This window comes from Pithys albifrons, chromosome 11 (genome assembly GCF_047495875.1).
Source record: "Pithys albifrons albifrons isolate INPA30051 chromosome 11, PitAlb_v1, whole genome shotgun sequence".
NCBI classification, from domain to species: Eukaryota; Metazoa; Chordata; class Aves; order Passeriformes; family Thamnophilidae; genus Pithys; species Pithys albifrons.
The window spans coordinates 25,133,690-25,147,224 of record NC_092468.1 but is presented as its reverse complement, the minus strand read 5'-3'; positions in this window follow the sequence as shown (position 1 = coordinate 25,147,224).

Here is a 13,535-nt window from a genome sequence, read left to right as displayed (position 1 = left end):
TTACTGTGTTGGAATCAGCAGGAACCCACCTCAGAGGGAATTTTGGGTATTAAACTGTGTTGGAATCAGCAGGAACCCACCTCAGAGGGAATTTTGGGTATTCTGCTGTGTTGGAATCAGCAGGAACCCACCTCAGAGGGATATTTGGGTATTCTGCTGTGTTGGAATCAGCAGGAACCCACCCCAGAGGGAATTTTGGGTATTAAACTGTGTTGGAATCAGCAGGAGATTTTTGGGTACTGTACTGTGTTGGAATCAGCAGGAACCCACCTCAGAGGGATATTTGGGTATTTTACTGTTAGGCCTACATATTTCAATGACCTGCAAGTTGCAGAAATAAACAAAATAATCTGTGTTAAAAATCTAAGCAGCACATTGAAGGTGTTAAATCAGGGATTGCTCCCTGTACCTTTGGGCTGAGCTCCTGTTGGGAGAATAGGATTGACTGTGCAGGACAGGACAGAATAAATCCATCTCCATCCCTCCTTCCCTGGCTTTCCAGCCCAGCCATCCCTTCCCAAGGCACACAGACCTGTGTGTAGCTCCCCCCAGCGTTTTACCTTTCAATTCTCACTTCCAGATCCATCCCAGCAAAGGCTCTGCCTGGTGACTTATTCAGGGTGTTTCCACAAAGCCTGAGCTGCATTAACATTTCATCCCCTGTCAAGAGTGTATTTTATTATTTTTTTTCTCTTTCTTTTTGCAGAAAGGATGGGTTGGGAAGGTTTGGTGAGGCTGGGGCTGGGGAATGGGTTGGTTTTGGGTTGTTTCCCAGGAGTTGCTCCAGGGGGTTTCCATTGCCAGTCCCCTTGGGGACCATGTCCCATTTTCCTGCTGGGCAATATCCTCTGATCAGGGAGCAGTGAAAGGGGATGGGTCAGGATGGCATGGCATGGCATGGGATGGGATGGGATGGGATGGGATGGGATGGGATGGGATGGGATGGGATGGGATGGGATGGAATGGAATGGGATGGGATGGGTCGGGATGGGATGGAATGGAATGGAATGGGATGGGAGCCTTCACCTGCAGCCCAGTAGGATGTAACCCCCTATTTTCCTTATTTTTAAATCTATGCAGATAAATTTATTTATATTTATATATAACAACATAAATAGATAAATATATATATTTATATTAGCATGTATTATATTTATATATAACATATATTTATATATACAACATATATTTATATATAAATATATATTATATATAATATAATATATATAAAATAAACATATTTATATATACTATATATATATACACAATATATATTTATATATAACAACAACAACAATAAATAAATAATAAATAATAAAATAATTAGATAGATAGATAGATAGATAGATAGATAGATAGATAGATAGATAGATAGATAAAACAGCTCCTGCTGTTGCCTGCACATGGACAGACCTGCTGGGTTTGTATTTTAACTAAAACCCACCATATTTTCAGTGTCTGAACCCCCAGTTCTCCCTGCAGGGTGAGGAGGTGGTGCCTCCATCGGAATCAGCTCTCTGGGTATGGGGGAGGAGGTGCCAGGTGCTGGTTTTAAAGCATGAAAAGCCCCCAAAACAAAAAGTTTGCTCTCAGCTTTAGGTAAAAAAATAGAGAAAAAGCAAGAAAGCCCCTGGGTGCTCCCAGGGAATTCCACAGCCAGGCCTGGCATCTTCCCTGGCATCGTCCGGCTCGTGGGGCACCAGGACTTGGTTCCCTTGCTAAGTGCCTTTAACTTGCTGAGGAGAACTTGTTATTCTGGTCACCCACCACTGGTTTTCCCCCCTCTGTCCTTGGAGGGTTGGGATTTTTAGGAGAAGGGTGTTCCTGGAGAAGGGGCATCTCCTTGGTCGCTGCCCACATTCCAAGGGGTCGTGCTGGGCCGTGGCACTGATGGATTAAAGGATGTTTGTAACAGAGAAGGGTCTGGTGTGGTTTCTGGGCTCTGCCTGTCATGAGTAAGATGCATTTTGTCACTTATTTTTGGGTATTGGCCCCACTTCATGTCTCCTGTGTCTTGGGTGGGTTTTTGGTTCCTTGTCCCCTTGTCCTCACCATACAAACCATCTCCTGCAGATGCCACACTGGGAAGGGTTTCCTTCTGCAGGCTGCTCACTGAGGGCATCAAGGAGGCACCAAAACCTCCTGATGCAGGCAGGAAAAACACCTCCCAGGCCTGGACCTGCTTGGAGGTGGAGATGGAGGTCCCCCGAGCCCCCCACACTGCCCATCCTGGATATCCACAGGGTTTGGGGAGCCCCATCCTTGAGGAGCATTTGGGGGGTTTATCTTGTCTCGATTTTTTTTAAAAATTTTCTTAATTTTTTTCATGTTTTTCTGCCCTGAGTGGGGCACTTGGAGAGCTCCCCTGGTGGCTCCTGCTCTCAGCACTGCAGCCCCAGAGCTGAATTCCCCAACGGAGGCTCCGAGGGCTCTCGGGAGAAAGGTCGCTTGGGGTGAGCTCAGCAGGGACAGTAATAACCAGCTCCTGTTATGACAGTGGCCTCTGCTCCACCCTGGGCACCAGGACTGGTGTCTGGAGAGCCCCTGTGCCCAGTGCCCTTGGTTTTGGGGGAAAAAATACTCATTTGGACAAAATGTTCCAATGGAAAGTCAAGGAAAGCTCAGGGTTGGATGGGCTGGGGCAGGTAAATGTCCCCTGCAGGGATCATGGAGTCAAGGTCTGGATTGGGCTGGAAGGGACCTTAAAAATCACCCAGTGCCACCCCTGCCATGGGCAGGGACACCTCCCACCAGCCCAGGGTGCTCCAAGCCCTGTCCAGCCTGGCCTGGGACACTCCCAGGGATGGGGCAGCCACAGCTTCTCTGGGCACCTGTGCCAGGGCCTGCCCACCCTCCCAGCCAGGAATTCCTTCCCAATATCCCATCCATCCCCACCCTCTGGCAGTGGGAAGCCATTCCCTGTGTCCTGTCCCTTCATCCTTTTCCAAAGTCTCCTTGACTCCTCTTGGAGCCCCTTTGGACACTGAAAGGGATGTTTTGGGTCATGAGATAAGCAGAGAGTTTTGAGCAGCTTGGAAACAATTTTGGAGTTTGGGGTTTTTTTAGCTCTTTCTGCACTGATTTTTTGATGCTGCCTGAGTAGCTGGGCAGGGCAGACCCTGCTGCTTGGCATGCCATGCCCTGGCCCCATCACACTCCCCTTTCCTCAGTCAATCCTGGCCATCCAGGGGAAATTCTGCTTCCTTTTCCTCACCTGCCTCCAGCTGGTCTCACCCCATAACATTTCTGAATGTTTTAAAGTCTTTCTTTTGGTCCTAAACACTCATCAAAATCAGTAAGAAATCCTTCTCCTGAGATGAGAGAACATCCTGCTGACATGAATTACATCAGCCCTTGGGAACAGGGATGAGCTTTATGAGGCAGCTGCTTCCTCTCAGGGAAGCCTTGTGGTTTGGGTTCCCCTTTTTTGGTTTTCTCCCTTTTTTTTGTGACTGCTCCAGACGTGCTGAGCGTCACCTCCCTGGGCACGTGGGCACCACCAAGGACAGGGAGCCTCTAAAACCAGAGAAGCTGTGGCTGCCCCAGCCCTTGGAGTGTCCCAGGCCAGGCTGGACAGGGCTTGGAGCAGCCTGGGCTGGTGGGAGGTGTCCCTGCCTAGGGCAGGGGGTGGAATGAGACCAGCTTTAAGGTCCTTTCCAACCCAAACCATTCCATGGTTCCATGATTCTATGAAATCCATGGTTTACTTTTCTTATTTCATCCTTCAGAGGAGAAACACTAATGAACTTATGCCAATTAAGCCCTGTGCATGTTCAGATGGGAAGGGTTAGGACTGAGGAGACACAACCCCCGTGTGTGTCTCCTGTCCCAACCCTTCTGAGGATGTTCCCATTTCTTTGTTCCGCTGCCAGGGCAGGTGATTACCTGGAAGGAGCTGCTTTTCCCCTCTTTAAAGCAGACCCAGGGAGGCTCAGCCTTCCCAAGGGCACCCCCAGGGAAAGCCATCAGGGCTGGGCTTACGGCCACGCTCCTCTCCCCACACCAGCCCACGCCTCCTCCTGCCCAGTTTCTCTTCCCTCTTATTGTAAAACAAAGTGAAACCCGAGTGTGCAGGATCCTTCACCCTCCATCTCCTGCTCCAGGGCTCACCAGGGACATCCTGCACAGGGCAGGGCCATGGGCACCAGGAGCTCTGGGCACTTTGCCAGCAGGGACACCAAATCTGGGGCTAAAGCAGCATTTCCTGACCCCTCTGTGGGATTAGACCTTCCCCCTTATGTCAAACATCAGCTCCTTCTTGCTGCTAAAATATTGGTTTTAAAATCTCCTGGCCATGGAGAGGGAAAAAAAAGGCTTGATGCAAAATAATTTATCCCAATTCTTGGTGGTGCAAAAGGTCCTGAGCCACCACAGCCTCTCCAAGTCCAAGCTTTTGGTATCTGAGGCCAAACTGAGATTCTGGCTCTGGATGATGGAGAAAGGGCCCTGAAGGACTGGGAGCAGACCCTGCCCACCACAGTGATCATTGTCACCTACCCATGTGTGGGGAAGAACCTTCACTTGCCTTCAGCTGCACAGGGAAATGGCCAGGGCTGTGTGAGGAACAGGAATTGCAGTGTCTGACCTGGATCTGCAGGGCTGGCAGAGCCCTCTCCAGGCACCAGCTCAGCACTCTCTGCTGCCTGGCAGGGCTGGGGAAGCAGGAGTTGGCCCAGGGGTTGTCCCCATCCCACTGTGGACAAAGGGCTGACCCCCCCAGGGAGGCACCAGTTGAGAGAAATTCCATTGGATGCTCAGGGAGTTTTGGTGGAATACCCAGTGCTCCTGACCAAGGGGTCTGACCCCCCAGAGCAAGAACAAGGGCTGGGAAGGGGCTCAGCAGCTCCAAACCCACCCAGAGATCTGGGGTTGGGGGTGGGGAAGGAGTCCCCTTCACTGGGCCAACCGTTTGTCCTGCACTTTCCTTGGAATGTGAAGTTTAGGGAGAGAAGGGACAAGACCCTGCAGCAGATGTCTGGGCTTGGAAGAGGTTTTGTGGTCATTTTTGGGGTGCAGCTCAACTCAGCTCAGCCCACTTGGGGCTGGTTTGGGTCTCCTGCAAAGCCCAGCAGCTGGAGGTCACCATGAGCACAGGGAAGCCTCTGGACACAGCAGAAAGAAGATTCCTCCTGCCCCAGGGTTGGATTTGGTTCAAGCCTCTGGACACAGCAGAAAGAAGATTCCTCCTGCCCTGGGTTTGGATTTGGTTCAAGCCTCTGGACACAGCAGAAAGAAGATTCCTCCTGCCCCAGGGCTGGATTTGGTTCATGCAGTGCCTTTGCTGCATCTCCCAGGGCTCAGCTCTCGTGCCTTTAAGTGAACTCCCTTCAAACTTCCTGTGCTCAGGAGAAGACCTAATATTTCTTTTTTCTTTTCGTAATTGAAACTCTGAGGTCATGAGGGTTACCCCACATGTCTGTGCTTGGCAAGTTTCTTTACAGGCAGCAGCTTCCTCTTGCAGCAGAGGAAGCCCCAGAGGCCACCACAGTGGGATCCTGACCCCTGTGACAATGGGCACCAACCGCAGTGGCACCCGCTGGCCCCGGGTCACCCTGGGCTGCTCCTCTTGGCTCTGTGGTGGGGCTGGAGCCACCACGGTCCTGGAACCATCCCAGGGTCATGGAACCATCCCAGAGCCATGGAATGGGCTGGCCTGGAGTGGACCTTAAAGCTCAGCCTGTTTCCACCAGCCCAGGTTGCTCCAACCTGGCCTGGGACACTCCCAGGGCTGGGGCAGCCACAGCTTCTCTGCCCAACCTGTGCCAGGGCCTGCCCACCCTCCCAGCCAGGAATTCCTTCCCAATATCCCATCTATCCCTGCCCTCTGGCAGTGGGAAGCCATTCTCTGTCCCTCCAGGCCCTGTCCAGCATTCCTGCAGCTTTCCTACAGATTCAATGGGAAGGGCTGGTCCTTTCCCCACCTGTCCCACAAAGCCCTGAGGGTTACAATGTCCTTCTGCTCAGAGCTTCCTTCCACTGACACTGCATTTATTCTCTTTTTACCCTCACCAAGGTAAATTAAAACAATTAAATGTGTCCCTGGAGAGAAACTGCTGTGGGGATGTTGGTGTGACTCAGAAAGCCACGTTGCATCAAAGAGATGCAACAAGAGCCACTGATGAACCTTCTGCTCACCCAATACCAACTCTCTTTCTTTGCTCCAGGTGCAAAACCAGTGCCCAGTGAAAGGGCAAACACAAAACCAGCAGGGAGAGGGCAAAACTCCAGTGAGCACTTTCTACCAACCCCTGTCCTCCTCCTGCTTGCCCACCATGGCAGAACCACCAACATCTGCACCATGGCAGAGCCAACAACATCTACACCACGGCAGAGCCACCAACATCTACGCCATGGCAGAACCACCAACATCTGCACCATGGCAGAGCCAACAACATCTACACCACGGCAGAGCCACCATCTGCACCATGGCAGAGCCACCAACATCTACACCATGGCATAGCCAACAACATCTACTCCATGGCAGAGCCAACAACATCTGCACCATGGCAGAGCCAACAACATCTACACCACGGCAGAGCCACCATCTGCACCATGGCAGAGCCAACAACATCTACACCATGGCAGAGCCACCAACATCTACTCCATGGCAGAGCCACCAACATCTACACCATGGCATAGCCAACAACATCTACTCCATGGCAGAGCCAACAACATCTGCACCATGGCAGAGCCAACAACATCTACACCACGGCAGAGCCACCATCTGCACCATGGCAGAGCCAACAACATCTACACCATGGCAGAGCCACCAACATCTACTCCATGGCAGAGCCAACAACATCTGCACCATGGCAGAGCCAACAACATCTACACCACGGCAGAGCCACCATCTGCACCATGGCAGAGCCACCAACATCTACACCATGGCAGAGCCACCAACATCTACACCATGGCAGAGCCAACAACATCTACACCATGGCAGAGCCACCAACATCTACACCATGGCAGAGCCACCAACATCTGCACCATGGCAGAGCCACCATCTACACCATGGCAGAGCCACCATCTACACCATGGCATAGCCAACAACATCTACACCATGGCAGAGCCAACAACATCTACACCATGGCATAGCCAACATTTACCCCATGGCAGAGCCAACATTTACCCCATGGCAGAGCCACCACCATCTACACCATGGCATAGCCACCATCTACACCATGGCAGAGCCACAACATCTGCACCATGGCAGAGCCAACAACATCTACACCATGGCAGAGCCACCAACATCTGCACCATGGCAGAGCCAACAACATCTACACCATGGCAGAGCCACCAACATCTACACCATGGCAGAGCCAACAACATCTACTCCATGGCAGAGCCAACATCTACACCATGGCAGAGCCAACATCTTCACCATGGCAGAGCCAACAACATCTACTCCATGGCAGAGCCAACACCATCTGCACCATGGCAGAGCCAACAACATCTACTCCATGGCAGAGCCACCAACATCTACACCATGGCAGAGCCAACAACATCTACACCATGGCAGAGCCACCACCATCTGCACCATGGCAGAGCCACCAACATCTACACCATGGCAGAGCCACAACATTTACCCCATGGCAGAGCCAACATTTACACCATGGCAGAGCCACATTTACCCCATGGCAGAGCCAACATTTACACCATGCCAGAGCCAACAACATCTGCACCATGGCATAGCCAACATCTGCACCATGGCAGAGCCAACATTTACACCCTGGCAGAGCCACCAACATCTACACCATGACAGTGACAGCATCTGCACCCACAGGCAGGAGACAAAAGAGGTGGATGAAAGAGCAGAAAGAAAAACCCCAGAGATGAGAGAAACTCTGCAGTGTGTGAAAACTGAAAGCGAGAGAGAAAGAGCTCCCCGAAAGCGCCCACAGCCCACAAACCGCGGGCACCGCTGGCATCAGCCACATTACTCACCCGGTGCTTTCAGGGCAGGCACAGCTCAAGGGTGAGCTCATGGGGTGCCCAAAGGGCCAGGAGAAGGCACAGCTCAAGGGTGAGCTCATGGGGTGCCCAAAGGGCCAGGAGAAGGCACAGCTCAAGGGTGATCTCATGGGGTGCCCAAAGGGCCAGGAGAAGGCACAGCTCAATGGTGAGCTCATGGGGTGCCCAAAGGGCCAGGAGAAGGCACAGCTCAATGGTGAGCTCATGGGGTGCCCAAAGGGCCAGGAGAAGACACAGCTCAAGGGTGTTCTCATGGGGTGCCCAAAGGGCCAGGAGAAGGCACAGCTCAAGGGTGAGTTCATGGGGTTCCCAAAGGGCCAGGAGAAGACACAGCTCAATGGTGAGCTCATGGGGTGCCCAAAGGGCCAGGAGAAGGCACAGCTCAAGGGTGATCTCATGGGGTGCCCAAAGGGCCAGGAGAAGGCACAGCTCAATGGTGAGCTCATGGGGTGCCCAAAGGGCCAGGAGAAGACACAGCTCAAGGGTGTTCTCATGGGGTGCCCAAAGGGCCAGGAGAAGGCACAGCTCAAGGGTGTTCTCATGGGGTGCCCAAAGGGCCAGGAGAAGGCACAGCTCAAGGGTGAGCTCATGGGGTGCCCAAAGGGCCAGGAGAAGGCACAGCTCAATGATGAGCTCATGGGGTTCCCAAAGGCCCAGGAGAAGACACAGCTCAAGGGTGAGCTCATGGGGTTCCCAAAGGCCCAGAGTGAGGGGCAGGAAGAGGCATCACCACTCTGTGCTCTGATGGAGGTACCAGGGGCACAGGTGGTGCCCCAGCCTGTGGCACCCACTGAAGCTCCATCCAGCCCCTGATGGTCCTCAAGGTGCTTTGTGTTTCCACCACTGCTGTAAAACTTTAAAGCAAACCCCACAGGGCTGATGGAGAGTTTTACCCACACAGAGCCACAGAACCCCAGACTGGTTTGGGTTGGAAGGACCTTCAAACTCATCCAGTGCCACCCCTGCCACGGGCAGGGACACCTTCCACTAAAACAGGTCACTCCAAGCTGGCCTTGGACACTCCCAGGGATGGGGCAGTCACAGTTCCTCTGGAAAACCTGCTCCAAGACCTCTCCACCATCCCAGGGGAGAATTTCTCCCCAATATCTGGTCCTCTCATCTCAGAGTGAGGAATTTCCTGCCCAAAACACACCCATCCAAAACACCTTTGTGCTTTTGGGGCAGACACAACCCCTGTCCAGTGGTCCCTCCAGCTCCAGCCCTTTCCCAGGAATGGCTCTAACCTGTGGATTCGAGCTTTGGAGTGGAGCCTGCAAAAAACACCCCCTGAATTTGGGGGTGCCCAGCCAGGCTGGGCACTGAGGGACACAGAGCTGGCACCTGGGAACCCACGGCCAGGGAGCAGCAGTGGAGAGCAGAGATGCTGCAGGACATGGATGGACCACGGGGAAACTGGGAATTCCAGAGACACCTGGAGGAGAGAGGGACAAGAGATGCAGGACCATGGGGAGAACTGGGAATTCCAGAGATGCTGGAAGGGAGGGAGCCAAGAGATGCAGGTTCAGGGGGAAAACTGGGAATTCCAGAGACACCTGGAGGAGAGAGGGACAAGAGATGGAGGACCACAGGGAAAACTGGGAATTCCAGAGATACTGGAAGGGAGGGAGCCAAGAGATGCAGGACCACATGGAAAACTGGGAATTCCAGAGACACCAGGAAGGGAGGGAGCCAAGAGATGGAGGTTCAGGGGGAAAACTGGGAATTGCAGAGATGCTGAAAGGGAGGGAGCCAAGAGATGCAGGATCAGGGGGAAACTGGGGATTCCAGAGATGCTGGAAGGGAGCCAAGAGATGCAGGACCACGGGGAAAACTGGGAATTGCAGAGATGCTGAAAGGGAGGGAGCCAAGAGATGCAGGACCAGCATTTGGAGGCTCCAGCAGCAGCTGCCAGTGCAGGAAAGCTGCAGAAGCCCCATTTCCTCACCCTCTGATGACATCTCAGCATGGACAGTTGTTTGGGGTTATGTGTTTCAGGGGATTCCACAATGAAGAAGCACCAACAGACAGAAAAAACACCAGGAAAGTTTCTTTGAAATCTTCACTTTCCTGTTTTATGGAGCCACCAGTTCCCAACACAAACCAGAAGCAACATTTCTGTCAGGGAGGCTGTTTGGGTGGGAAATCTGACCCTGAGTCTCCCCCAAAAAATTATCCAGGGGCAGAAAAAACGATTCAATATTCCATATGCTCTGAGAGTGGCAAATAGTGCAACAATTCATTTTATTTACTGAATAACAAATCCAGAAATCCTATTCCACACATTATTTTGCCATTCTTTTTATGCAGCAACTGTCCCCAGTTAACTGTGAGCTGAGCTGAGATTCAGCCTTCCTGGAGCTTTAATTTATATATATATATATTTATTCATTCCATAATTATATATATTAAAATATTAGCTAATTATAATTATAAGAATTAAGGCTCCCCTTTAAACAGCCAAACTCTTCCCCAAGATGCTGCTTGACCTTCACAAATTGTCAATGAGGAAAAGTCACTTCATTTGACGTGTTACAGGAAAAGCAACATCACAGGAGGGAAATACCCCTAAACATCATTTTCCTTGAAGAAAATGTGGCTTAGATGGAGATTACCTTGAAGGCAAGACGGGTTTCATGTCCCCCAGCCTTGGAGAGCAACATGAAGGCACCAATTGGATTTCTGCTCAGGAGGGCCAGGAGTGGAAGCGGAGCCAGTCCCTGTTTCCAGGAACCTCCCAGTTTTCTTGACGAGCGTGGCTGGAGAAGCTCCCACTTGTCATCACTTGTCTGCTCAGTCCTCAGAACTGAACTGAGCTGAATTCTTGGGGTCTGGGTTTTTTCTAAAGGGGTTTCTCCGTTGTTTGTGTTTTCCCTTTCTTTTTCAAAGAGGAGTTTTTGGTATTGATCTGGTGAGTTCAGCAGAGCCAGGAAGGGCTTTCCCCTCACTTTGGCTACAACAAAATCAAAACACACTTTCATGGCAAGACCAAAGACAGCTCTTCATTTCCTCTGGGTGTTGATACCAACAAAAACATTTTAAAATTCAAATAAAGCCCATGGAAGGACATTTTCTCATATGAAATACTCCACCTTCAAAGAGGTTTAACAGCCCATGGCCTGTGGTTGCTGCACTGGATCTCTGAAGGAGTCACTGACACCTCCCTGTCCCTGGGGGTTTAATAAACTCTTCATTCCAACTTCATAATCCTTCCTTTGCCTGCTGAGATCAGACCTGAGATCAGACACAGTATCTTCATTGCACCTTATTGCCCAGAACAAGATTAATATCAGATGGCAGACTGTTTATATTATATTCATTTTTTAATATGAGATCTATCAATCTGTATATTTGTATATATACACATATATGTATATTCTTTGGGTATATATATATATAAAATACACATGTTGATGGATCTAATATAAATAAAAAGGAATGTAATATATGAGTGTGACATATACACATATAAATATGTATAAAATAAATATAAATATTTATTTCTTTATAAAGATATATAAATATACACAGAAATATATGTATATGTCTATATTTATGTATATGTATGTATGTGTATGTATATCTATATATCCATATATCTATACACGGATGGATGGGTGGATGGATGGATGGATGGGTGGATGGATGGATGGGTGGATGGATGGGTGGATGGATGGATGGATGGGTGGATGGATGGATGGGTGGATGGATGGGTGGATGGATGGATGGATGGGTGGATGGATGGATGGGTGGATGGGTGGATGGATGGATGGATGGATGGATGGATGGATGGATGGATGGATGGATGGATGGATGGATGGATGGATGGGTGGATGGGTGGATGGGTGGATGGGTGGATGGGTGGATGGATGGATGGGTGGATGGGTGGATGGGTGGATGGATGGATGGATGGATGGATGGATGGATGGATGGATGGATGGATGGATGGGTGGATGGGTGGATAGATAGATAGATAGATAGATAGATAGATAGATAGATAGACAGACAAAATATAATATTATATTAGTGAGGCCCTGGCACAGGTTCCCAGGAAATTCATAGCCCCTTCCAGCCCAAACCATTCCATGATTTTGTCATTCTATGATATAAACACAAAGGAAAATCAAACCCCAGTGCATAGATCTAGAATTATTCCCATTCCATCATAATATTTAACACATTCTCTTATTCTAATATCATTATTAAAAAGAGTAATTATCAAGATGCTTCATTCATGCTCCAGGCTTGTCAAATACAGGATTCTTTGAGATGAAGGAGGGGACAGATGGACTTTTTCTCTCATTAGGGAAACAATTTTACTCACCAGAATTAGAATCACAGACTCATGGAATGGTTTGGGTTGGAAGGGACCTCAAAGCCCCTCCAGTGCCACCCCTGCCATGGGCAGGGACACCTCCCACCAGCCCAGGGTGCTCCAGCCTGGCCTGGGACACTCCCAGGGCTGGGGCAGCCAAAACAAGGATTATAGGGTATATATGTAGAATATAATTAGGATATATTCCAATTTATCAGCTAATTAAACCCACCCCCTGCCTCAGAATACCTGACCCAGCTGGTGGGCTGGGGGAGCAGCAAAGAAACCTGGAAAGCCTTTTCAAGAAGAGCCCCGTGAGCACATCCTGAAGGTCTCTTTCACTTTTGGGTCTGAGGTGTCTCCTCCCCAAGTGGAAACCACAGCCCACAGCAGAATGACCAGGGCAGAAGTGGGAAACACACCGAGACCCTGGAAATGAGGCAGGGCTGGTACTGGAGCACAGCAACTCTCTGGACACACCACAGCCTTCTTATAGGAAACAAGCTGTCAATTAAAATAAAAAGAATCTGAAAATGCAATATAAAACTCTTGATTCATCCTGTCCCTTCGAATTTGACAGCAAAAATCCCAGTGACTTCACAGCACACAAAGGACAGAAGTTTCCTGCAGCCTTTTGGCCCTGCTAAGAATGACCATGGGCAGTAAGAAGTGATGCTGAAGTACTTGGTGTTTATCCAGAATAAATGAGCAAAATCAAGACTTCAAGCAGCAATTCACAAATATTCATTAATGAGATTTCATCATTATAGGTTCAGAGAATCACAGAATCATCTAGGCTGGAAAACAGCTCCGAGATCACTGAGTCCAACCATCCCCAGCACTGCCAAGGCCACCACTGACCATGTCCCCAAGTGCCACATCCACAGGGCTTTGAAATCCCTGCAGGGATGGGGATCCACCCCTGCCCTGGCCAGCTGTGCCAGGACTGGACAGCCCTTTCCATGAAGAAATTTTCCCTGATATCCAATCTAAACCTCCTCTGGTGCCACTTGAGACTGTATCCCCTTGTCCCATTGCTTGTTCCTTGGGAGAAGAAAGTAAAACAAAGAATAGAAATGGAAAAGCTTAAAGAGATACCATTTACATGAGCATGGAGTGACAGGACAAGGGGGAATGGCTTCAAATAGAGAGAGTGGGGTTAGAGGGGATACTGGGGAGGAATTCCTGGCTGGGAGGGTGGGCAGCCCTGGCACAGGTGCCCAGAGGAGCTGTGGCTGCCCCATCCCTGGGA